The sequence below is a fragment of the Amyelois transitella genome, chromosome W, assembly GCF_032362555.1.
Source record: "Amyelois transitella isolate CPQ chromosome W, ilAmyTran1.1, whole genome shotgun sequence".
Classification (NCBI taxonomy): Eukaryota; Metazoa; Arthropoda; class Insecta; order Lepidoptera; family Pyralidae; genus Amyelois; species Amyelois transitella.
This window is the reverse complement of record NC_083536.1, coordinates 6543313-6570327: the sequence shown is the minus strand read 5'-3', so window position 1 is coordinate 6570327 and position 27015 is coordinate 6543313.

Sequence of the window (27015 nt, the reverse complement as noted above, 5' to 3'; positions counted from 1 at the left end):
AACCACTATGTCACGAGGGTCATCATTGCATTCGAATATGATGACTACATAATTTACTGTACAAGAATAATATTTTATATCAGGAATCGTTTGGTGCTGACAGAGTAGAACAACACCACCCAATATCTGCCTGCAGGCATTGTAAGAGGTGATTAAGGGGGAGGTCATTGGATGTTGTCCTTCTTGTATGAGACATTGTAGGTACATACACATACATACATATGGTCACGTCTATATCCCTTGCGGGATAGACAGAGCCAACAGTCTTGAAAAGACTGAATGGCCACGTTCAACTATTTGGCTTAATGATAGAATTGAGATTCAAATAGTGACAGGTTGCTAGCCCATCGCCTAAAAAAGAATCCCAAGTTTGTAAGCCTATCCCTTAGTCGCCTTTTACGACATCCATTAGGAGAGACATTGTGGGTTGAACATAAAAAAGTCTTCAACCCTGGTCGTTGTCTTTGACAATGGATAAACTATGTTAGTAACCATTAATCAGGGGTAGACAGAGCTAACAGTTTTGAAAAGACTGTAGGTCACATTTAACTGTAAAAGTTATGATAGAATTGAGATTCAAATAGTGGCAAGTTGATAGCCTATCATGTACAAAGAGAATTCTAACTTATTAGCCTAATTCTTTCCTAAAGCAAGTCATCATAGATAATATTGTTTGTTATGAATAGAAAATATTTTTATCGCATAAACTATTCAACCGATTTATATAGGATATACATACATAATAATATGTATAATCACACCCATATCTCTTTTGGGGTAGACAGAGCCCACATTTTTTTCAAAATATAGATTATATAATTTATGAGAACGATGAAGACATAGGATTTATAATGATTACCATACCCCATTCAAAATCAATATTAATTAGATTAAAATGAAGAAATTCATGAATATGGTTTTAATGTATGCTTTGAAAGCTTTGAGAAACATTTAATATTGGTATAAACAAAATGTAGCGGACCCCGGGCTCCCAAGCCATACCCTTGAGGATGCAACCAGGAACACGCTCTAATGAGAAATAGTCTATCCATCCATATAATCACGTCTACATCCCTGACGGGGTAGACAGAGCCAACAACCTTGAAAGGCTGACAGACCACGCTGAAGCCTATTTCTTTCTCGCCTCTTGTGACATCCATGGGAAAGAGATGGAGAGGTCCTATTTTTCATTGGTGCCAGGAACCACACGGCGGATGAGAGATCGGTATAAACAAATTATGTATTTTGTTACAAAACTTACTTTGATATTCGATCATCGTCATTCTACAAAGCACATCCGCTAATGCTTAGACATAATTTTTATTATATTGCATTTGGATGTCTGCATATTGTTATTAGGACGACTACACACTTAATTTACTTACAAACTCAAAGTATGGTATTGGTATTCTATGTTACATACATACCTATGAAATCCTTAAGTAGGCAGCGGTAATGAGTACATACCTGAAAGTGGTTTTGTCTTTCAAACAAATTACAATTGATATAAAAGTGTTTACTCAGTAAGTGTGTAAACACCCTTAATTACTGTGTATCTGCTTACTTTGCGTATTTCACTCGTTCGTACATTAGACCATTTTGTTGCTAAGAACTAAGTTGTGATGTTGTGTTGTGTGTGATAATTTATTAAGATTATAATGTCGGTCTGTTTATTTATAATTTAAAGTTTCTGCTATTATTGTTAACCAAAGTGAATTAGGAAGTGTGGTTGGTGCGTGATCTTACCACGGGCTCGCAGGAAGTTTACTTACCACGGTTTCTTCCAGCCAATCATCAGTTAGGAATTAGGAAGTGTGGTTGGTGCGTGATCTTACCACGGGCTCGCAGGAAGTTTACTTACCACGGTTTCTTCCAGCCAATCATCAGTTAGGAATTAGGAAGTGTCGTTGGTGCGTGATCTTACCATGGGCTCGCAGGAAGTTTACTTACCACGGTTTCTTCCAGCCAATCATCAGTTAGGAATTAGGAAGTATGGTCGGTGCGTGATCTTACCACGGCCTCGCAGAAAGTTACTTACCATGGTGCTTTCAACCGATCATCAGTTAGGAATTAGGAAGTGTGGTCGGTGCGTGATCTTACCACGGGCTCGCAGAAAGTTACTTACCACGGTGCTTTCAACCGATCATCAGTTAGGAATTAGGAAGTGTGGTCGGTGCGTGATCTTACCAGGGACTCGCAGAAAGTTACTTACCATGGTGCTTTCAACCGATCATCAGTTAGGAATTAGGAAGTGTGGTCGGTGCGTGATCTTACCACGGGCTCGCAGAAAGTTACTTACCATGGTGCTTTCAACCGATCATCAGTTAGGAATTAGGAAGTGTGTTCGATGTGTGATCTTTCCACGAGCTCGCGGGTGATTCTTATCAATTTTATAATGGAGTCAGGTGAGTGCATTCGACTAATGTTTTGTGTTTAGAATGAATCGAATTTTGTTTATTGGGAATTCTGGGACACTTTTGTGTCCCAGAATTCCCAATAAACATCTACTACTGGGGAACGGTATAGAACTCAATTAATGCGATTGAGTCGAACACTACGCGAAAAACGGCCACAATACCAGCAAAGGCACGAAAAAGTTATTTTACTCCATGACAACGCTCAGCCTCATGTTGCCAAACCTGTTAAAACCTACTTGGAAATGCTCAAATGGGACATCCTATCCCACCCGCCATATTCCCCAGATATCACGCCTTCAGATTATTACTTGTTTCCATCGATGGCACATGGTCTCGCTAATCAGGAGTTCCGCTCACATGAAGAAATCAAAAAATGGCTTGATTCGTGGATAGAATCAAAAGACGAACAATTTTATCGTGAAGGTATTCGTGTTTTGCCAGAAAGATGGGAGAAAGTTGTGGCAAGCTATGGAAAAAATTTCAATTAGTTTGTATGTATATTTTTTTGTAGAATAAAATTTAATTTTTAAAGATAAACAGCGAGAACTTAGTTGCGCACCACTATAATTGGAATTTACACTCTAAGTTTTGTTGACCTAATACCTCTAGACTATTACCAGTGTATGACTTAATTTTTACATCTGTTTTAGACAATAAGTTTTTAGTATTAAGTGAATCATTAACACTTTTTGACATAATGTTGACATCATTGCCTGTATCAATAATACAATTTATCTGTGAATTATTTATATATAAGTTAATTGTCCATTCATTTGACAATGACTTGATGACTGAATATGACCTATAAATAATTCATCTTGTTCTGACTGTACCTCTTGCATATTACTATCGGACTGTACATATTTTACTGACTTTGATTGAATTGACCGACAACAGATTGCAAAATGACCGACTTTTCCACATTTTCTGCACTTTACATTTAATGCTGGACACTTGTAACGATGCACCTGACCACACCTTGTACAAACATCCTGTCTTGACTGCTGACTCGACTGCCGACTATATTGACTGACATTCCTTGAGTTAGACTTAGACCTCGAGCTCGACTGACATGTATTATATAAGACTGAGCTTTGTTCTGCTGTCAATTCATCCGTTTGATGTCTGGAAGCAAGCATGGCCTTTGCCATGTCTAAGGCCTTATCAAGATCCAGCTTATCTTCAAGCAATAATTTTTCTCTAATATAGTTATATTTGTGATGCATGTTACATATGAACATTATTTTTATTAAGCGTTCCTGCAGATGTACCAGCTCACAGTTTTGTGACAATTTTAATTTGCAAGTAAAGTCGTCTAAGGTTTCATTTTCACCCTGTTTGTATGTGAAAAAATTATGGCATTCATAAGTGAGGTTAGCTTTTGGGGCGAAGTGATTTTGAAATAACTGTAAAAGCTCGTCATATTTAATATTGTCTTCGTCTTTCCCAAACGTATTAAATACGTCCACACCTTTTTCACCAATAACATGTAAAAATAAAGCTACCTTTCTGCCATCACTTTCTTCATCCATGCCGGACGCACGCAAATAAAGTTTAAATGACTGCACCCATTTTTTCCATTGTTGAGCCAAATTACCATTCATTACCATGGGCTGTGGACTGGACATTCCAGAAAGTTTCCTGGGCTTTAGATTTTCTTCAAACATGACGCCGACTTTTACACTAGATTTTCACAATGACTTATGATACGTAGATTACGAACCCGATTCTGACACCATGTGTTGGTCTCGGATTTATATAAATGATTAGACTTGAATTAGGTAACTTGAGTTTATTAAATGAACATAAGAAAATACAAGTGCCGTGAGTAATGGCTAGCCCTCAACCTGATTGGGACGCCATCTTCTTTCTCCTAGTGATGTTACATAATAATAGTAACGTGACATAAACATAATCATAACACACTTTGCATTGCGGACGACTTGTCCATGAGGTCGGGACTATAGGAAATCCACTTCGTGAGATTAAAGCCACCAGAGGCAAACATTTGGATCAACTCGAACTTAGCTTTTAGAGCGACGTCTACGCCATCCATAGATGTGATGAAATCATCCATGTACATGTGAGTTTCAGCTTCTGTGGCGGCGAGAGGAAATTGATCGCGGCTATCGGCAGCTAGTTGGCGAATGACTCTCATGGCAAGGTAAGGGGAACTTGATATACCGAAAGATACACGATTGAACTCGAACGTATCGATATCAGATCTAGAATCGAATCGATATAAAATACGTTGGAAAGCGTGATGACTGGGAGTAAGTTTCAATTGAAAATACATCTTTTCAATGTCCGCAGATAGGGCCACAGAGAACATGCGTAAATTTAATAAAAGGTCTAATATACTTGTCTGAAAATTCGGACCTGTATAAAGAAGGTCATTAAGAGACTTTCCACTAGTAGTTTTACTACTGGCGTCAATAACGATACGAGTTTTCGAAGTGAGTTTGTCGGGGCGATAAACAGCTCTGTGCGGAATATAATAAGAGCTATCATCTGACGATGCATTTTCAACCTTAGATAAGTAACCTTTATCAATATAACTTTGCAAAGTGTCGTTGTAATTCGTACGTAAATCAGGATTACTATCAAGTTTTTTATCTAAATTCAGTAAACGGCGTTTAGCGATAAAATGAGAATTTCCTAATTCTGAAGGATTATGTTTAAACGGGAGATGCACAGTATAACGACCGGTACTATCTCGAGAATAAGTTGACTTGATTTCTTCACAGGCCTGATCGTCAGGGCTCATATGAATTTTATGAGGGACATTGTCGAGTTCCCAAAAGCGTTGAGTAATTGATTCTAGCGTTGAAGTTTGTTCAGTAAAACAAAAGAAAGTTTTATTATTAGCATTGCGACAGGGCTTGATGCGCGTAACAGCAGCCTTACCCATGGCTACATATCCAAGAGTAGTTTCTAACGTAACTACGGAAGAATGCGGTGAAGTCACTTTGTCACTTCCTAACAGAAACGGGAAGAGCTCGTTACCAATTAAACAACCCACCTCGCCGGGCATGTGATAATTATAGTCAGCAATTGGTAAGTCACTAAGGTGAGTTAATTTACAAATATCTAACTCATAGTTGGGTAGGTAGTCGGTGATCGAGTCAATAACACGCGCAACTACATATATCATACGAACACATAGAATCGAAACGGGAATGGAATTTCAGAGTAGTGACTCCGTATGATACACTTTCGGTCTGACCGATACCTTTAATCGAGGAGAAAGCGGGAGTTATTTTTAAATTTAATCGATCACAGCAAGATTTTGTGATGAAGTGGCTCATAGATCCACAATCTAAAAATAGACGTAAATTTTGTCGCTTATTCTTATTAAAAACATAAACGGAAGCAGTAGGTAAAACAACGGTATTACCTAGCTCATTACAACGAGACGAAGTAACAACCGACAGCGCAACATTATTTAAATTTGCGCGCGTATTCGAGTCTGCTTGTACTTGCCGCATAGAACTCGACTGTGTGAGCGTATCGGCAACAGGGGCTGAATACGGTGCGTGCGAGTGAGACGGATAGCTCACTGACGTCGCCTTGTGACTAGACGGCGTGATAGCACTTTGAGTATCATGCATGTGCAACAAAGAATGATGTCTTTGCTGACAAATATTACAGTTACGTTAAGAACGACAGACTGCAATATTATGAAATCCGAGGCAATTAATACAAAAATTGTACTTAGTAACTAAATAATTTCTGGAAGATGGAGTCTGGTTCAAGAAATATTGACACTTATATAATGCGTGTGAAGGTTGAGAATTGCATATCAAACAATTGTAAGATAGTGAGTTTTTAGAATTAGAATTACGTATGTCTGTTTTGGTATTTATCTGATCGGTGTTAGCGAAATAATTATGCATTGGTTTATTTTTGTTAGTATTTTTATTAGCGTTCGAGGGTAGCGTTTTGTTCATAGTAAAGGCAGACGAACGAAGCGTTTGTATCTTGTTTTGATGATTAACAAATTGCGTTATTTGAGAAAAAGTGGGTATCTCAACACATGAATGCATTTGCTCAAATAACCTTACCGTCTCTTTGTCAAGTTTATTGAGTGCTATATGCGTAAAAATATAATCGGACAAGTTATCGATTTTTAATCTGGGTAACGCAGATTCGGCCGAGCAAAATTGCTCCAAGAATGTATCAAGCGATTGGCCAGTCTTAAAATTAATCATTTGGTCAATATACAATGACGCTTGGACTCTGATATCTTGGTATTTCTTCAAAAGCGCGTTCCAAATAATCAAATAATTGTCTGACGTGGGAGGTATACCGGAACATACTGTTAGAGCTTTACCTGTTAGTTTGCCTACCAGATACTGGATTAAACTCTTAAAGTTTTCATAAAAGAGTGACCATTTTGTGGGGGTACCATCAAATGATATCAAATTAAGCGGGGGTAATTTCTTATTCAACAATTCAAACTTTTGATCGCACCTGGAAATCTTACAGTTGTATTTATTTTCGCAAGCTTTAATATGACAATACAGTTGTCAAAAGATTTCATACTGGAGTAATCCGGTTTTGATTTTGGATCAAAAGAGATTTGAGCTATGGCTAAATCATCGAGCGTTTGCATAAAATCAGTCCTAGTTTTTTCAAGCGACTGTACCATTATCAAGAAGTGATCTTTGTTTGTTTCATCGGAAATATCTTTACTAAGTGAATATGCGTCTTGAATAATAGATAAAAGATGTTCCTTTTTTGCTGTTAATCGAACAATTTCGGGAGAATATGCACATTCAGACTTTTGTTTCGACATTTTAAATTGAAAATATGTAAAAAATTACTTTAATGAAACTAGAAAATAAATTTATAAAATAAATCGGGGAAAATAAATATGGCGGCGATGTCGATGGATAATTAAACAAAAAATATATAATTATCTAGAAAAATACAATTGAACGAATAGTTGTTATGCGTAATATATATTCTATTGTGAATATATAAGATAATAAATTATTATATATAAGGGAACCATATGAGTTTATGAGTTTTTAAGCGAATGAAAGTGTAGCGTAATGTAGGTAGTTAAGTATGTAGTAATGAGATGCGTTGCGTGGTGCGTTGGAATAAAGTAAAATATACGATATTAATAGCGTGTGAGAAGTATTGCGTTGAAGAGTAATGTGAGGATATCAGATAGGGATACGGCTCGTGAGGACCACTTAGTCTCGCGGAATGATATGGACAAGGAGTACCTTTGATCCGTAACTCGAGCTCTCGTCCAGCGCCGGTATCTTCCACGATCTAATAGGTAGTTTTTGGGAAACACAAATCACTGCACTTCACAGACCAACCCCGGGGTGCGTAGTTAATAAAGTTTTAGCGTCTGATGAATTTTGAGAATATTCACAACCGATGCAGAGAGCGAAGCAGTTGCGCGCGGAGAGACGAATGGCGCGCTTTTTTTTTTAAATTATTTTGACATTTGGGAAATGAGTGAGAGTGGGACAGGAATAGGATTGAGTGCGTGCGTGAAAGAGTGCGTGTATGTAGTGTTGCGTTTATAAAAAATATATAATTGGCGAAGACAGATAGTATAACACATACCTAAGTTGTACTTAATATTAGGTACACACTTCAAGGGCCTGGCTGAGGCTCCGGAGGCTCTGTCGAAACCGGCAACTCATAAGACGTGTCTGGCTGTGGTTGTTCATCCAATCGTGACCAGTTGGAGGCAAATATGATAAAGTGACTCACACCACTCATAGGGCGTGGGCCTGTGCTTTTTTAGGTACATTTCGCGGGAGTAGCCTAAATGCATTACTCTATGGGCTATAATTAGGTGGTAGTGCGCAGAACATTTGCTGAGTGCGCGTTGGCATGCGGAAAGGGGGTTGGTTACCCTGGGGGTTAGGCCTAAAATGGGGTTGTACTGACGGTTGCATACGTTGAAAATTATTACTATGTTGAACAAAAGCTGGAAAAGTAAATGGTGTAGGTGTAGAAAAGTTAGAGGTATGTGCAGGTGGTATACTCTAATTATTTTTAGGCAAAAATAAGGGTTGAGAACCTTTAGGCAAAGCGTTATTACGGAAGAGTCTGGAATATTTGTAAGGTTCTCCAATATTAAATAACTCCAAGATAGTGTTTAAGTATATATTTAATTCCTTTTCTTTTCTACACCACCGTCCGAAAGAGACTGCCCCTTCAGCCGAACGTTTCCTTCCCCCTTTTTCCGCCCCTCCACTGCGTTACACTGGGTTGCCCTTTCTTAAAATAACTACTACCATTTTGAATTTACAAATTTCTACTAAATTATTATAATTAAAAATAAATATTGTAAGAGATTAAATGACAAATATTAGGGCACCTTACACTCGTCCATCCTGACAGCGTGTATGTCCTCATACACGTATATGTCGAAGACCTTACACTCGGCTGAAGAGGGGGTCTGTATGATCTTATAATATATAAATATTTATCTATACAATGCTTATTTTTTTTTAAATCCAATATTCTGTTATTACCTCAAAATAATAGTAAATTACACTCAAAAACCTTTATCCAACAAAAATTGGTTGTTAACAATAACGTTTCAAATCAAGTAATGATAACAATAAAAATAAAAAAAATGTTCGATCAATCATCTATTCATGGTTTCATTTTCTGGTTAATCATAATTGTAACATCAATTAATTCTATCCTTTTGGAAAAATCATTCGTAAACCAATCAATTCTTACGAATATTACTTATGAGCTCTAAACCAATCATTTCTTAGAGCTATTTATACTAATTAAACGAACCAATCATTTCTCGTTAAGAAATATGTGCGAACCAATCACTTCTCGCTATCTTCAAGGCCTGGGAGCGAACCAATCAATTCTCACTCCTGACCTGAAAACAAATAAGATTTCTTTCTGTACACGACAATCATAAGCCAATAAATTTTAAAACAAACATGATCTGAATTTCTTATGAAAAACTGTACTCATTATCTTAGTAATCACTATCAGAATCATCATTAACATCTAATGCCCTAGTGTATCCATGGCCGCAATCTATCGGCAGCCACAGTGGTTTTTCTTTTATTTTTAGTGCCTTCAAAGCCGGGAATTGGAGCTAACTTATAGCGATCATTTCCTAGAACCTTGACAACTCGATAAGGCCCCTCATACGCCGGTAAGAGTTTACAACTTCTACCATTGTTTTGAAACGCAGTTTAAGTGATCTTTACAAGGTCACCTTTCTTATAAAAACGCGCCGGGTGCCTACCTTTATCATAATAATTGTTTTGGTACTCTTGTGCTCTGTCAATTTTATTCTTTACTTCGTCATGAATTGTAGCAAGGTCAACTTTTTCACGCGTTTCGGCTATGACTTCGTTCAAAGCCGGATTAAGTTTTGCATTGATTGCCGTACCGAACATCACTTCCGATGGTGATCTACCTACGGTTTTCTGTAGAGTATTATTTAGGCCCCATTGAATTTTACCTAATTTGTTATCCCAATCTTTCTCATTACCCCTTTAAGTTTTGCGCAGTCAGTGAGTCCAAAATGGTGCGATTATAACGTTCTACCTGCCCGTTTGAACGCGGGCTGGCTACTGCGTTAACATGTTTGACACCTCGATCTAGGCAGAATCTCCTAAACGTGTGGAAAAACAGCTACCACGGTCACTAATAAGTCTGTTTGGCGTGCGAAAAGTGTCAAATTTCTTCTAAGACTTTGATAACGCCCTGAGTCTTTGTATTCCGAACCGGCTTTATAAATACGAATTTAGTGAAGGAATCTATCACGACTAGTATATGCGTATTACCCTTTTTAGATTTAACAAAGGGCCCAAGGTGATCGATGTGCAAGGTGTCAAACGGTGTCTTTATCTTTTCAATTGAATGTAGTAGTCCTTCACGAGAACAGATTTGCTTTTTCGCATAGGCGCACTCTATACATGCGCTTACATATTTTTTTTACAAAATGTTACATCTTTAAAAACCAATAATGTTTTTTCATCTTATCTAATGTTTTTTCGAAGCCAACATGTCCGATATCGTCATGGTTCATCTTGCACAACTGCCACCTTGCACCCTTAGGTACTACCCAACGAATATCATTATTACCGCCACCAACACGTTTGTACAATCTGTTATCCCTTAACAAATAATTATTTTTGATGTACTCTAATCCTTTCGAATCAAAGTCACTGTTTAGCATGTTGCGAATTCGGTTCAACTCAGAATCTCCCATTTGCAGGGTGAGTAACCAGTCCTCATCTCCTATTACCATAACAGCTGAAGTACTGGTTATGTTTGACACTGGATTTCGAGACAATGCGTCCACGTGGGTCATTTTCGTTCCAGCCCTATACTCTACGGTGTAATTAAATTCTTGAAGTGCTAGCCACCAGCGAGCAATGCGTGGTACCAGGTCTCGTTTCTGGAAAGTCGATCGTAGTGCACTACAGTCAGTTATAACGAATTGTTGACCCATAAGATAAACACGAAATTTTTTTTAAGGAACAAACAACCGCAAGCGTTTAAAGCTCGAATGAGTGGAAATTTTTCTCCTCGGGGTTGTTTGCCGACTGTAGTACGTCACAGGTCGAAATGATTCGCTGTCTCCACTACGTTGTAAAAGGATACCAACCTTGCTAGCATCTGTATGGAGTTGAGCCTCCGCGGCGGGATCAAAAATAGCTAACACTGGTCTATCGATTAACTTAGCTTTCGATGACTGGAAAGCATGTTCTTGATCATCTGCCCTAGTCCACACACATTCCTTCTTCAATAACTTTGTAAGGAGAAGCCACTTGAGCGAACCCTTCGATAAACTTTCGGAAATAACTCACAAGCCCTAGAAATTGTCTCACACCATGTACATTTTCAGGTCGTGGAAATTGAGCAACGGAGTGTATTTTTCCCTCGCTTGGTCTCACGCCCTCGACAGTAATCTCATAACCCAAACAATTTATTTTATTTTGCAGCTAGCATGTCCTCTACCATCTCTCGAACTTGACCCCTCTCGTCATGTGATAGTCTATAAGGCCTATGCACGATCGGCCGCTGATTATTCAATTCGATTTTCATTTCTGTTACGTTTGTGCAGCCTAGTCCCTTCAGATCAGGTGCAAAATAATGTTTATAACACTGAAGCAAGTCGACAAGTTTTAATTTTAGATTACTAGGCACGTTGTTACCCAGGCAAAGCTTATCTATTTCGATATTATCTAAAGTATTTCCAAAGTCTAGTGATATTTCTGGCGATATTTCGTTTATGTGATTTATCAAGTTAACCCTCTGACCACGAGAAAATATGTAATGCTTCTGTAGAACAAAAGGAGTTGAAAGAGGTACCATCGTGACGAACACTAAACCGTTTTTAACTGGGTACAAACCTCCGTAGACAACTAACTGTTAAATCGGCTTACCTACGGTCTTCGTGTTAAGCATAATATGACCAGTAAGTTTTGGTTCGGTGACAGCTGTAACACTGACTATGCCACAAAGTTCGCATTGTTCAGATACACTGATTCTTACTACCTGTTCATCAGATTCAGAAAGGTAAGTGGCGGGATCGGGGATCTCATTTCCTAGATCAATAAATCGAAGGTCTTTGGACTCCTTATATACGACAATATTAGGTAATTCTGAAAACGTCTGACCTAACAAAAGCTGTTCACCTAACAGATGATCATCGACTACCCTACATAAAACCTCCGCAAGTACTCCATCAACCGATAAGGTCAATAAAACTGAACCAAGTGATTTCACAATACAATTGCCAAAACCCTTCATATTAGAAGGCAGGGAATTATGACTAACACCTAACAGAGACAAAACAGATTGACGAATCAACGAAACCTCACTTCCAAAATCTACAAATGCTGTCATCGGAAACCCATTCACGAATACTTTTTTTTATAAATTTAGTATTAGGGCTAGAGTTGAGAATACACATAGTGTTCTTTGTCGTGTCATCCTTTGAAGATCCTTTATAAACACTAGTCGAGCAATGTTCGATTTTGTGACCTATCTTATGACAGCGATTGCACTTTAGTAAGGGCCTAGGGCATCTAAGATAAGGGTGACGCTTTTTTTTACAATTAAAGCAAAACACATTTGTCCGATAATTACTCGTGGAATTACTCAGCCTAAAATTTGACCTTGAATTCTAGTTGTTATCTGGCAAGCTACTATTTAAACTCCTACTTTTGAATATTTGTTGAGTTAGATCTTTGTTGCTAAGCAAAAATTGTAAAAGTTGATCTGGAGCAGAATACCTGAGTGCCAACGCCCCTGCTCTCATAGTTCTATCACTAATGCCGTGTATAATGCAGTCACCAGCTTTTTTTACTGTGATTTCACATTAACTTAAAAGCGCAAGTTTCTCATAATAATATACTTCGATTGATTCATTAAATTTACTCTTTCTACGAAGCATCTCCTCCAAGCACTGGCCATAGTTCTGATCACAAGGAAACGCGGCCACTAGCATATCTTGCCACTCTACCCAAGTATGTAAAATGGAATTCAAACTTTCGTACCATGTCTTAGCCAGTCCTTGGAGTTTTTGCATCGCGAAATGGATCGTGGTTTTCTCGCCCCAACTGTACACAGAAGCACATTCGTTTACTTTTTTGATCCAAATATCAATCCGTTGGTTTTTGGTAGATGGGTTAAATTCTTGAATAAAATTTTTATAATCCAGGCTTTTGTTAAAATATTGTGCAGTCTGTACGTTGTGACGAGTTAGCATTTTTAAAAGAATTAAAAATGGTTATTAAATCTTTAGTTGTAAAAGGGCTACGTGACCTTGAATGTCCGCGGCGGTCGTTGCGCGGAGTCCTCTCAGCATCCACGCGCGACGGTGACTCAGCACGGCGCGGCCTCACTGACAGCTGACGGGACCCGCTGTGCCGTCGTCTCCGCTCTCCATCGAGTTTTCTTTGCAGCTGCTTTTCAAGACGCCGAAGGCGCCTTCGTTCTTGCTCCAGTTCCTTTTCTAGAGAGCGGCTCCTGTTGCAGCTGCGGCCGTGGGTGCTACGGCTACGGTCCCGGCTGCGGCTACGCCCCCGGCTGCTTTGATAGGTAGGTCCCCTCTGCTGGCTTCCGGACGGACCTCGCGTAGGTGTTCTCAGCCGTCGTCGATAATCGTCTCCAGTGACATCTTCAGGAACTGGATTCATTATTCTGGCACTCGCAGAACAGAAAAATACAACATATTAGATCGGGATCACGGGATATTATTTATAAATTGGTTAAATAGACAGCTCTTAATACACAGTAAAAAACTCCAGCTTAGCTTTAGGTAGGTATAACAATTATTTTGGTGAATTCTACTCCTACATAGTTTTAATAATTAGTAAGCTACTGAGAATTTTCAGAGAAAATACCCATTTATTTTTTTCAACACGAGGAAAGAGAAATATTGTCACAATTGTCCATAACAACCATATCTAGAGATATTTTAGTACGCATATTATTATTATTCTATATGTATACCTTTTATTATTAATTATATATTTAAATTAAGAAAACAAGTAACTTTTCTACATATAACATAGTTAATTACTTACTCCATTAGATACATTTTATTAAAGTTATGATTACTTACGTTCTATAATTTTTATACTTTATGTAGGTATTATCAACATCTGGATTTCATGTCAACAACACGGCAATGTAAACTTAATTAGTAAAATGCCGTGATATCAGAATTAATGTATGTATGATATTCATTTTGAATATAAATTAAATAATAACCTTGAGAAATAACTTATTAGATTCAAAGAAATACTTCAGTTCTATGGACACATACATTGGAGGTAGTGTTTCTACTGCCATTTACATTACTTGGAATAAATAATAATAATCTAACAATAACAATCAATCAGCAACTTATTGATTGATTGTATCATACGATAAAAGTTCATCGATAAAATTACTCAAGTATGGAGAAAGAAAGAAGAGAGAAAAATAAAATTATGTGAGGGTACTTACGTTTTGTGCGTATTTCTTTGTGAGCGCTTATCATCTGGATACCACTTCTGACTTGTAAGGTTCTCCAATATTAAATAACTCCAAGAAAGTGTTTAAGTATATATTTAATTCCTTTTCTTTTCTACACCACCGTCCGAAAGAGACTGCCCCTTCAGCCGAACGTTTCCTTCCCCCTTTTTCCGCCCCTCCACTGCGTTACACTAGGTTGCCCTTTCTTAAAATAACTACTACCATTTTGAATTTACAAATTTCTACTAAATTATTATAATTAAAAATAAATATTGTAAGAGATTAAATGACAAATATTAGGGCACCTTACATGTTGTACTGCTTGATAAATTGTACCACCTTTAAATTTTACACTAAGTGTAACTTTTTCTCTGTGGCGCAGCGGTAGAACGCTTGTCCGTGGCACCGGAGGTCCCGGGTTCGAATCCCGGCCAGGGCATGACGAGAAAAGAACTTTTTCTGATTGGCCTGGGTCTTGGATGTTTATCTATATCAGTATTTATTATAAAATATAGTATCGTTGAGTTAGTATCTCGTAACACAAGTCTCGAACTTACTTTGAGGCTAACTCAATCTGTGTAATTTGTCCCGTATATATTTATATATTTATTATTATTTATTTATTTCTCTTTCCTGACACCACAAAACTGAGCGTTGACCTACAACTCAGTTAGTAATGGTGTCCGGCAGGTGAAATCATTTTTATAGAAAAAAAACGTTTTTGTAAGATTTTCATGTAAATTTTGACGTGTGTAGCTAAGGACATTACTCAGTGGAAATGTAAGTTACAATTTTGCTATATTTTTTATTGATTAGGTCTATAATCACCTCTCAAACAATAAAGTTGCGACCGTATTATGTTTAGAGGTTATTTTGTGACAAATATTTATTTTTTAAAACTCTTAGTTCGGTAAATTGTACCACCAACAGTTGTTTTATTTTACTGGTACAAGTTACACAACTAATTCAATATTTATTCATACCATTCATATTTGTATTTTTCCAGATGAGTGATGTCAAAAAAAAATTATAAATGGAAAAAGGAGGATATATATAGGATAGAAGGGGCATTGTTGGCTCTGGAAAAGAAGGAGATGAGTTCGAATCAGATATCTGCAACTTATTCTATTTCAAAACCAACTATTTTACGTCGTGCCAGAAAGAGAAATAAATTTGCAAATGATTTAAATATTCATAAAGGGAGACCCACCACTTTTGATATTGAATTTGAAAATATGCTCGTTAAACACATTCTTGACTGAGAAAATAATATGTTTGGACTGACTATCAATGACGTTCGGAAATTCGCATTTTTTGCCTATTATGACTGTTTCTATTGAAAAATCTTCAATTTTTGTAAGCACGTTTTATAATATTAATAAAAATATAATTAATATACTTTGTGTTTTATTATAATTACTAGCTATAATACCCGGGTTCGCCCGGGAGTTGATAAAAGATTACACGGTAGGTGAAATAAAAAAATAAACTTTGACGCGATAGTAAAAAAAGTTATTGAAAATATTCGCTCATTGTTTACACTATTTGCTTATATACAACATTTTTCATTTTATTGTCTGGAGTATATATATATATAAGATGGGTTTTTCTCCTTTAAAGCATAACACCATGTGATTCATCTAAAAACAGAGTTTATTCATTAAAAACAGATAAACTTAACATAACTTACTAGTATTATAAGTACAAACTAATGAAATACTAACCTAAAATCAGAGAATCGACAATTAAATGTTCATGCTTTACTATTTTTATTATTACACTTGAATTGTCTTTACACTGAAAGTAAATTCACATGCACACATTTGGGATTCACTGAATTATTGTATCGTTTATTATTCAAAATAATTAATCGGTAGACCGTATTTAATTGTGTTTATTTGACACTCTTTTTTGACGTTCTCTTCGTTAGATTCCCGCTTTAGGCTGAACTATCAAATACTGAAATGTCACTGTCAAGTGACAACACAAAGCTTACATCTCCCCCCTTGGAAATGCAAATTTTTCTCTTATATGTTGAGTAAAATTTTGCAGTCAAACTAACAGTCTTTAAGCATTGGGATGAGCTTTGTGACATGATATAATCCAATTGATCTTGTTCCACGACCAGTATTTATTTTAAAAATTGAATCCGATATTTTTTCTTCTATTTCAAAGGGTCCAATTCTAATTTCATCCATCTTTTTTTTGTTTAATTTGTTTCCATAATGAACATATACCTTATCTCCTTTTTTAAAATCATATTGTAGTCTATTCTTCTCAAATAAAGTTTTGTTATATTCGTGCGATTTTACAGACCTTTGGAATGCTATTTCTCTATCATCTTTCAAATTTTTTGTTAATAAATGTTTTTCTTTCAACTCGTGTGGTAACAAGTCTGTAGACTCTCCAGATAGCAAATATTTAGGAGAAAATCCTGTTACAGAATGGTTTGTCTCGTTGTATCTATTTCTACATTCCTCTGCTATTTTCGACCAATTACATTTTTCTTCTGATTCATTCATTCTGCATCTTATTTTGTTTACAAGAGTCTGGTTTAGTCTTTCGTTGATACCATTTGAGAACGGTGCATCTACCGCTGTAAGTATTAATTGAATGTTCCGGTTTTTAAGGTAATTTTTAAATTCAATCGAATTTAAAGCTGGATATTGGTCTGAAAGTAAGATATCTATTGTTTCTTCTTCAGGAATTTTTTTTATAAGTTTGATGAAGTCTCGGGCCTGTTGATTCTTGGAACATAGGATATAGGTATATCTAGTGAAGTGGTCCACTAGTAGATGCAAATATCGTTTTGTTGATCTTTGACCTCCAAATCCTCCTATTGTGTCCAGTGACATTATTTGAAAGGGCCTATTAGCTGGTCCCAACTGCGACATAAATCCATATTTTCTATTCAATCTTGTTTTATTTTTTATACATATCTCACAGTTCTTGCATATTTTTTTTATATTTTCTGATAGATTTGGTGCAGTATAAAAGGGTTTTATTTTGGATTCAGTTTGATTAATTCCAGTGTGGCAGTATTTTTCATGGGTTTTTTTTATTATAATTTTACTGTAGTCTTCACTTAGAACTATTTTTTTCTTCTTTTTTCCACTTTTTTTATAATAAATTCCATCTTCTAAAACGATATTTTGTTCATGTCTTTTTATTTGCAAATTCTGTGCCTGATCATATTTTATATCTTGAATATTAATAATATTTACCATTCTTAAGTTATCTTCATTGTTTTCATCTATGTCTAACACTGGGTTTCTGCTGAGACAATCTGCTTCTGCATTATTTTTTCCTGGAAAATATTTTATATCACAATTAAATTGTGATAGATAATGTGACATATCACCTAATTCATCGTCAGGTCTGTTTCTAATATTCAACTTCTCTAAAGGCTTATGATCTGTATAGTAAAATAGTTTCCAATCAACCAGTGTTGCCAAAATTTTAAGCTCTCTTTTATGGCTAAACATTCCAAAAATATAGCTTTTTTATTTTTTTGTGATTCATTTAATTTCTTAGAAAAATACGCTACAGGTTTTTCTTCGCCATTATGTTGAATTTGTTTCATAACTGCTCCTATTCCTACAGTACTGGCATCTGTATAAATAAATATTGGTGCTTGTGGATCATATATGGCCAGTATTGGTTTAGAACAAAGATAATCTTTAATTTTCTGAAATGCATCCTCACACTGTTTGGTCCAAGTAAATATTTGATCTTTCCTTAGCAATCTATGCAAAGGGTCAAGGACTATTGAGACATTAGGAATGTATTTCCCATAAAAATTAATTTTTTCCAAAAATTGTCGTATTTGTTTTCTATTTTGAGGAGCAGGAAAATCTTTTATTGATTTCAAATTGTCTTTTAGAGGTGTGATTGTATTTTCTCGTAATATATGTCCTAAATATTTGACAGAATCAGATGCAAACTTACATTTTGTGACTTTCAGCCTGAAACCGTCTTCTCGAATAGCCTCCAACAATTTTTTTAAATGTGTGATATGTTCATCAAATGTTCTAGAAAAAATCAATATATCATCAATAAAATTCACAGCAAATCCTGTCATGCCTTTTTTCCTTATAATATTAGCTAAAATCCGTTGAAATATGGCTGGTGATGTTTTAAGACCGAAGGGTAAGCATGTCCATTGGTAATGACCTTCTTGCGTTACAAAACCAGTTTTGTGTCGGTCTGAAATTCTTAGTGGGATAGACCAAAAGGCTGAATTTATGTCTAAAGTCGTAAAGTACTTACAATTTATTGTTTTAGTTATTAAGTCTTCTATAAGAGGAAATGGTTGTGATTGAGGTACAATTATTTTATGTAGATCTCTGAAGTCTATGCATAATCTACTTTTTTTTCCTTCGTCCCTTTTAAAAGCTAAAGTAACAGGTGCTGCAAAGGGACTGTAAGACTCTTCAATCAATCCATATTTTAAAAGTTGTGCGATTTGATTTTCTATTTCTCTTTTGTCTTGAATTGAACATCTATATGGTCTTTTATAACAATATTTTTCAACTTGCAAATCTATACAAGCTTCATATTTCTTCACCTTCCCAGTGTCATATTTATTTTTAGCAAAAATTTCAGCATAACTATCTAATAGTATATTTATCTGCATTCTTTGATCAGTGTTTAAGTGTTCTGTATCTGTATTAAATTTGTTTGTATCTATACCTTCATTAAAGTTTACTGCATATTCTTTATCTTCTATATTTATTTCCATATTTTCAGTATTTTTATGATCAAACATATTTTTGAAATTGTCTGTCTTTTTTATTTGGATATTTAAATTCTCATCATGAGTCAACCCAAATTTATATATTGAATCCAATCCTAGTATTAGATCATACTCAAAATTTTCATTTTCAAAGATAAATGCATTAATTTTAATCTTCTTTTTTAATATCTCTGCATCCAATGTAATTAAACCTTTAGTTTTACCCCCTCCACTTATTGTCTTGATTGTGTTATAACAATAATTTGGCTTCACATTCTTCAGCTGAACTAATTTTGAATTAATTAATGTTATTCGTGAACCAGGGTCATACAGTCCTTTAACTTCTAATGTATTATTTAACATCACTGTAATCTCAATTAGTGGGGGGAATTCTAGTTTTTTGGATCTTCATTACTCAGTTCAACTTTTAATATCGAGTTAGATTTAAAGTTTTTATCATCTGTCGTTTTTTCATAGTTATACCAACAAACATTTTCTGGATGAAATCTATTTAATTTTCCTTTATTTTCACAGAGCCTGCACATTTTTTTTCCAGTTGCTTTTATTTCTTGTTTATTATATTTATTTCCAGTGCTTAAATTCTTTTTCATGTCGTTTTTTCTTATTAAACTTTCTAGTCCTCTTATGCAGTTGAATAAGTCATTTACTTCTTTTAGGCTTTCTCTGTCTATTCTATCCATTATAAAGTTTGGTAGACCCGTGGCGATCAAATAAATCAGGGTTGGTGTATCTATTGATTTGTTTATTTCTAGTAACAGTCTCTCTTTTTTAAGAGCATACTCTAACATTGATCCTTGTATGTATTTAAAACTCATAGCGTACCTGATTGATGACCAGCCTTTGTCGGCAAATGTTTCACTAAGACTTTTCTTCCATACAGACCAATCAGAATCTATGGTATGTTTGATTACCATTGAGCTGTACCAATCCATACAAGTATCTTCCAATAGTAATTTAAGAATTTCAATTTTTTGTATATCTGTGTCTATTTTTAACCGTGCACTTTCATAAGTATTTAACCATTGTTCGACATTTGTTGTATTTCTTGAAAATTTCTCTATTGCAAATTCTGCTGTTAATTTTATTTTATTTTCCTTTTTTTTTAACGATGTTGGCTCTGTTGGTGAGGACTCATTATTTTGTTCTAATTTTTCAAGTAAATACCCATCAAATTGTAAGTTCCCATCATCTAAATATGTTGACTTCATTTCCTTGGTTAATGTTATCCAAACCTGTCTCTTATCGTGTCTTTTCTGGAGAGATTTTTTTATTTTATCAAATATTTCATGTTTTATTATTTCTTTGTGTAGCTGTACCGGTTGATACTCTCTAGGCACAACAAAAGTTTGATTTTGTGTATCCATAATGGAGGTTATTACATAAATATTTGTCTTATTATCATCCGGTTTGGCTTTTACAACAAATTCAAATCTTAATTTCTCCATTTTGTAGGTAGGTATGCAGGTTTTTTCTTTTTTTTGCATGTATAAGAATTGTCGATTTATAAGATGGGTTTTTCTCCTTTAAAGCATAACACCATGTGATTCATCTAAAAACAGAGTTTATTCATTAAAAACAGATAAACTTAACATAACTTACTAGTATTATAAGTACAAACTAATGAAATACTAACCTAAAAACAGAGAATCGACAATTAAATGTTCATGCTTTACTATTTTTATTATTACACTTGAATTGTCTTTACACTGAAAGTAAATTCACATGCACACATTTGGGATTCACTGAATTATTGTATCGTTTATTATTCAAAATAATTAATCGGTAGACCGTATTTAATTGTGTTTATTTGACACTCTTTTTTGACGTTCTCTTCGTTAGATTCCCGCTTTAGGCTGAACTATCAAATACTGAAATGTCACTGTCAAGTGACAACACAAAGCTTACATATATATAGATTTTTCGGATTTCCTACCCTTGAGCAAGCTACATATAGCTGATCGTGAGAGAAGCAGGGTTCTTCGAGGTTAATGCCACAATATTTTAAAGTTTGTCCTTGCGCTTTGTTAATTGTAAAACAAAACTAAAAGTTAATTTAATTGGAAATTGCAGTCTTTTAAATTGAAATGGCAATTACAATTAATAGGTATAATTAATGGTTAAACAAACTTACCTTAAGTGACGTTTGACCATAATTATATGAGACGTTGCATCCTCGAGATTTATTTATTCACTAGGTAGTACACTTCTCGATGTACTAGGCATCGCGCACAAATAGTTCAGATATAAAAAAAAATCTGAAATAAAAGGTAATGAAATGATTAATATCGCCCCACCCCTAACTCCCGAGCCGTTGCGCCCGATTGTGTCAAACTTTATTATTTTCAGAGCCAGGCTATTTCGCGTATACATATAATAGGGCGAGATTCTTCTAATAGTAATTTAAAGAATCTTCGGGTAGGGCGGGTGATAAATCTCTTCGGATGCAACGTCTCATATAATTAAGTATGGTCAAACGTCACTTAAGGTAAGTTTGTTTAACCATTAATTATATTACGACGTTGCATCCTCGAGATTTATTTATTCACTAGGTAGATGTTTAGCGCTAAACGCTAAATAGGTTATTAACAGAGGGAACTATATGGTTGATGTAATTTAACCAGATTGTATTTTTAATCAATTTATTTTTTATTTTTATTTTTTCCAATGATTAACAAGTAAACTTAAGCGACATTGTCATTATATGTGAATACACTTGTATATAATTTTATTATTTATTCATACACTGCCACCGCGAAATCGTTAGCCTCGTCTTCAATGACCGGTTGATTATAGATTTTTGCAAAAACTAACGAATGGCCGGTCCATCCGGCTGTTCTTTTTATTAAATCTATAGACACGCCTTTTCTTTCTGCCGCCGACGTCGATGCGTGGCGCGTGCTATGGGCAGAAAAGGTAGTTACATCTACGCCACTGTCAGAGAGCACTGCCTTTATCCACCTGCTTATTGTTGAAGCACTAGCGTTGTGGATGGGCTTTTTTGTGGTTAAAATGAGTCTATCGGTTTGAGGTAATTGTCTAAACTGATGTGTCATTTCGATATACGAGACTAAAGTTTTTGCGGGGCAAATTGATTCTTTTTGTGAGAAAAAAGGAATAATTAGTCGCGGCATTGGTCTACCGAGACCTGATGTTTTAATGAGATCATTAATTACAATTTCAATATTATTTAGTTCTGCGTTGATCCTTATATTAGACAACCGTATTAGGGATAGCGTCTGGACGCGTTGTGCGGTCGACAACGCTAAGAGAGCTACCAGCTTCTTTGTTATTTGAGTTAAGCTCAAATTCTCATTGGGAAACCAATCGCTGACTTGATCGAAGACTAAATTAGGGTTCCATGTTGATTGATATTTAGGTAAACATGGTTTTATTCTAAAAACACCCTTCATAAATCTAGTAATGCGGTCATGTTCGCTTACTTTTTTACCCAAAATAAGGCCCAACGCAGATCTAAATGTATTCAGAGTAGAATAACTAGCTCCATTTTTAAATTGGTCGGTAAGACAATCTAAGATAAATGGAATATTATTATTATAACAATCACAATTGTGTGTTGAACAATAAAGCCACCATTTTTTGTAAGCGACGTTATACTGCTTGATCGAACTTTCCGCAAGGGAAGAAACTATAACGTCTATTGTAGACTCTGAGAGGGATTCTTTTATGAAGGCGCCCCTGATAATATTGATGACACCAGGGTAAGACGCTTCCATAGAGGGTGTTGTGTCCTGAAAGGAGAGGTGAGTAGCTCAGAATTTGGGCCCAAATATACCAATTGGGAACATGAAAGTTTTAAAAACAAAGGGTACCATGGTTGACTGGGCCAGTACGGGACAACCATGATGCCCACAGCTTTCTCATTCTCTATTTTTCGTAGGCTTTTTAATATAAGAGAAAAAGGTGGGAACGCGTAGAAAAAATATTCACCCCAGTTAATTGTAAACGCATCTATATTAAATGCATCTGGATCTCGTTTCCATGAAATATATTTATAGTGCTTTGCGTTTAATCTAGTCGCAAATAAATCTATTTTTGGACAGCCTAAACTACGTGTGATTTTATTGAACGCCGAGTGGGACAAACTCCACTCTGTATCAATGTTACTTCGTCGAGACTCTTCGTCTGCTTCGTTATCTTTTGACTTGACATACGAAGCAAAGATGAATAGTTGGCGTTTTTCGCACCACCGCCAAATCTTTCGCGTAATATTATTCAAGTGTTCATGTTGAACGCCACCGTATCTGTTAATGTATGATATAGCGGTTGTATTATCAATGCGTAATAATATTTCTGAATTACTTAAGGAATTCGCAAAACATTTAAGACCGTTAAAAGCGGCTAATAATTCTAAAAAATTGATGTGTTGTTTAGCTTCGTCTGTGTCCCAAAAACCACTAGTTTTCTCATTATTACAAACAGCTCCCCAACCTGTCAATGAAGCGTCAGAATAAATTTCGATGGCATATTTTCCCTCGCGAATAGGATTACTAGCATTCATTATGTTACTGATCCACCAAGAGAGGTCATTATTTAAGTGAGGTTTTAATGACATGACCCTGTCATAATCATTATCACATTTAAGCAGTGCAAGAAATTTTTCTCTTTCGAGGCACTTTGTATACAGCCATCCATATGTAACAGCTGGGCAGGCCGAGCATAGTAATCCCAACAGTTTAGAGAAATCCCTAATTACAATTGATTTTTGATATTGTACTTTAAGTACTAGGTCTCTAATTTTTTGGCGTTTTTTCTGGGGTAATAATAAACTCATTTTTGTAGAATCTAGATCGAAACCTAAATACGTTTGTAATTGTGACGGTTTCAGTTTACTCTTTTTAAGATTTATAATAAATCCTAACGATTCAAGTAATTCTACTGTTTTTGTGACACAGTCAACGCATTCATTGTATGTAGATCCTATACATAATATATCGTCTATATATATAGCTATTATTAGACCTTGAGATCGCAAATGAGTAACTACTGGTTTTAACAGCTTTGTGAAAACCAGCGGTGCTGTAGATAGACCAAACGGGAGACATTGAAACTCGTATAATTTGTCAAATTTAAATCGAAAAAAAAATTTTGCAATAGTTATTCATAGGTACCAAAAAATAGGCGTCTTTGAGGTCAACTGTAGCCATAAAACACTGCGGGGTCATTAATTTTGTAACTGTTCGTATATCCTCCATTTTAAAATGTGTATGAGGAATAAACTTGTTGAGGTTTTTTAGATTAAGAATAAAGCGATATGAGCCATCCGGTTTTGGAGTAAGGAATATTTTTGATAAAAACTGTTTCGGATGTGGTTGGCATTCAACAATAGCTCCCAATTCTTTTAATTTATATATTTCTGTGCTTAGCCGACTAATTTCAGTTAAGCTAAAATTGTTATTTATTGGTGTAGTTTTTTGGACAACAGGACCGTCAAAGTGTATGATGTAACCTTCTGATATATAGCTTAAAATAATAGGGTCATCTGTAATGGAAACCCATTTTTTATAAAAATGACGTAATCTACCTGCATGGGGTAGTTCAAGGTGTAGTACCTCTACTGAGCCTTGAAGTTCTTGTCGGTTGATTTGGCCGGAGCTCGCGGTTGCCGATCGCGGGCTGGCGGCAGGGCTCGCCGGTTCGATGTCTGATAACAGTTCTTCTGCCCACCCTGCCTGTATGCGCGTTGAATCATCGAGCGGGGTGGGCCCCTCGCATTTCCCTGGTTATTGTACCTCTTATAGGATGTTGTGGGAGCATCATTGCGCTTGATTTGCAGCCCAGATCTTTCCGCTGTTTTTGAAGCTTTTATTTTTCACCCAAGTTGGTTCCGAACAGAAACGTGTCCCTTTTAACGTCAGTAATCATGTTAAGAAATTTTTTGTCGAGCGACGACGCCACTAATTTTCTTCTTCTCTTAGTATCTTCGTAGTGCAAGTCTAAAAATATTTGACTTGCTTCCGAAACTTGTCGTAATAATTCTATTTTATCACTATTTCCTTCGATGATACTGGATGCGAGGTTTGTTAGACGAGATATACCGACACCTAGTTGTTTTTGCGATTTTTCTAAGGCTTTGTCCCGATTTCGAGCTTGTTCATTTAGCACAGGAGTTAGTTCCGGATTTAATATCGGTGCCTTTGCTAATCGAAAGTTATCAGGTATTAACGACTTCTCTAGGATACTTTGTTTTTGGTCTTTGGTGAGGCCGTCTACCAAGATCCGTCCCCAACGTTTAGAAATATCTTTTGGGATTTTTGGTCCAAATACTTCATCTTTGCTTTTGGGATCTCCGAGCGCTTCTAAAATTTCCGGTGGTAGCGGACCAGTGTCTGTATTTCCGCTAGGAGTTGTACTGACCAAGGTAGAACTGGGGCCTGGTTGAGGCTCTCCAGAGACGTGCATTGACAGCTCGTTGCCGGTTGTGGGCACAGTGTCCACGACGGGCTCATGAGCTACCCCAGATGAAGCGTCGGAGTCGTCCATATTAGGGTACTCATAATCTATATCAGGGGACCGTGGTGGTTCCCGTTCAGAATAGTATCGTGGCGGGTTTTCGTAGTGATATGAATTATGATGGTTTTGACCACGTTCATCTGTAATAATACAGAAAATATATTTTAAGTCTCTGATCATAAGCACGTTATGACGCTGGACTGAAAGGTATATGCCATGTGCACGACATGATGTGTAACCATATTAGCTAAAAAAAAAATAATTATCATATTTTTTAAAGTCATGGAACGTAAGCCCGTTACGTCGCTAGACTATGTTAGAGTTATACTCGTGCGCGCGTCACGAGGTATCATAACCCGTAATAATTTAAAATAGTTGTATGAGGTGATTTCTTGTCCTTGAAATAAAGGTTAGTTTCCTATGCATGCATCTTACAAACGACACTTGTTTACGTAACGAAGTTTCATCGCGTGAGCAATAGCCTCGTGGCCCCCAGACACTTTTTGGTCCATCTTTGATAACGGCCCGACTGACCTTTTCATATCACATATATTTTATAGTACTAAACGCCCAAGACTTTGGGTTCAAATTTGAACGTGTTACAGTTACCGGATTTAAGTGAAACTTTCTGAGTATAATAATGATCATTTTAGCTTGCGTTTTCAATAAAATTTATTGATGTAGATTTTGCTCTTTACAAAGGTCCGTGGGGTGCAGTTACTATGCTATGAAGTGATGTAAAATAATACAAACTATGTAATATTGTTACCTTTATTTAATTATTAAAAAAAAAATACTTAGTTAAATTACTTTTAGTGTCTTAACTCTCTTAGAGGTTATATTAAATCAGTCTTCAACAAAAAAAAAATTAAACTTAAAACATTCTTTTCTTAATTTTTAGTGCTTGTAACAAAATATTTCTTCCCTTTATTATCACACAATTTTTTTTGCATCTATCTATTTGCATATATCTATCAAAAACAAAAAATAATTTCCATAAAAAACAATTAAGTACTCTTAAAGATAACAGGAAATCTAAAACCATTTTCACCTACTTAAGTTTAAGAATGAAAATCTTTGTAACAATTTCTCTTCCTTGTTAAACAGAGATATATTTGGCACTTGGTGCATACAACATTAGTTTTCATTGTATGGCATTTTCTGCACCGTTTTTGGACCCCTGTCATTTCAGGTAAATGAATGGCGCCTTTTCGTCTAATTCTTTTGGACGGAACAATAGCTACCGATGGACGACCTCTACCCCTTGTCTGTTCTTGGTTTTCATCTTCTTCTGAAGATTGGTCTTCAATATCCGTAACTGTATATCCCTCAATCAAACTTTCGCCAATGTCCATTTTAAAATCACGCAGTTGAAGAATTTTT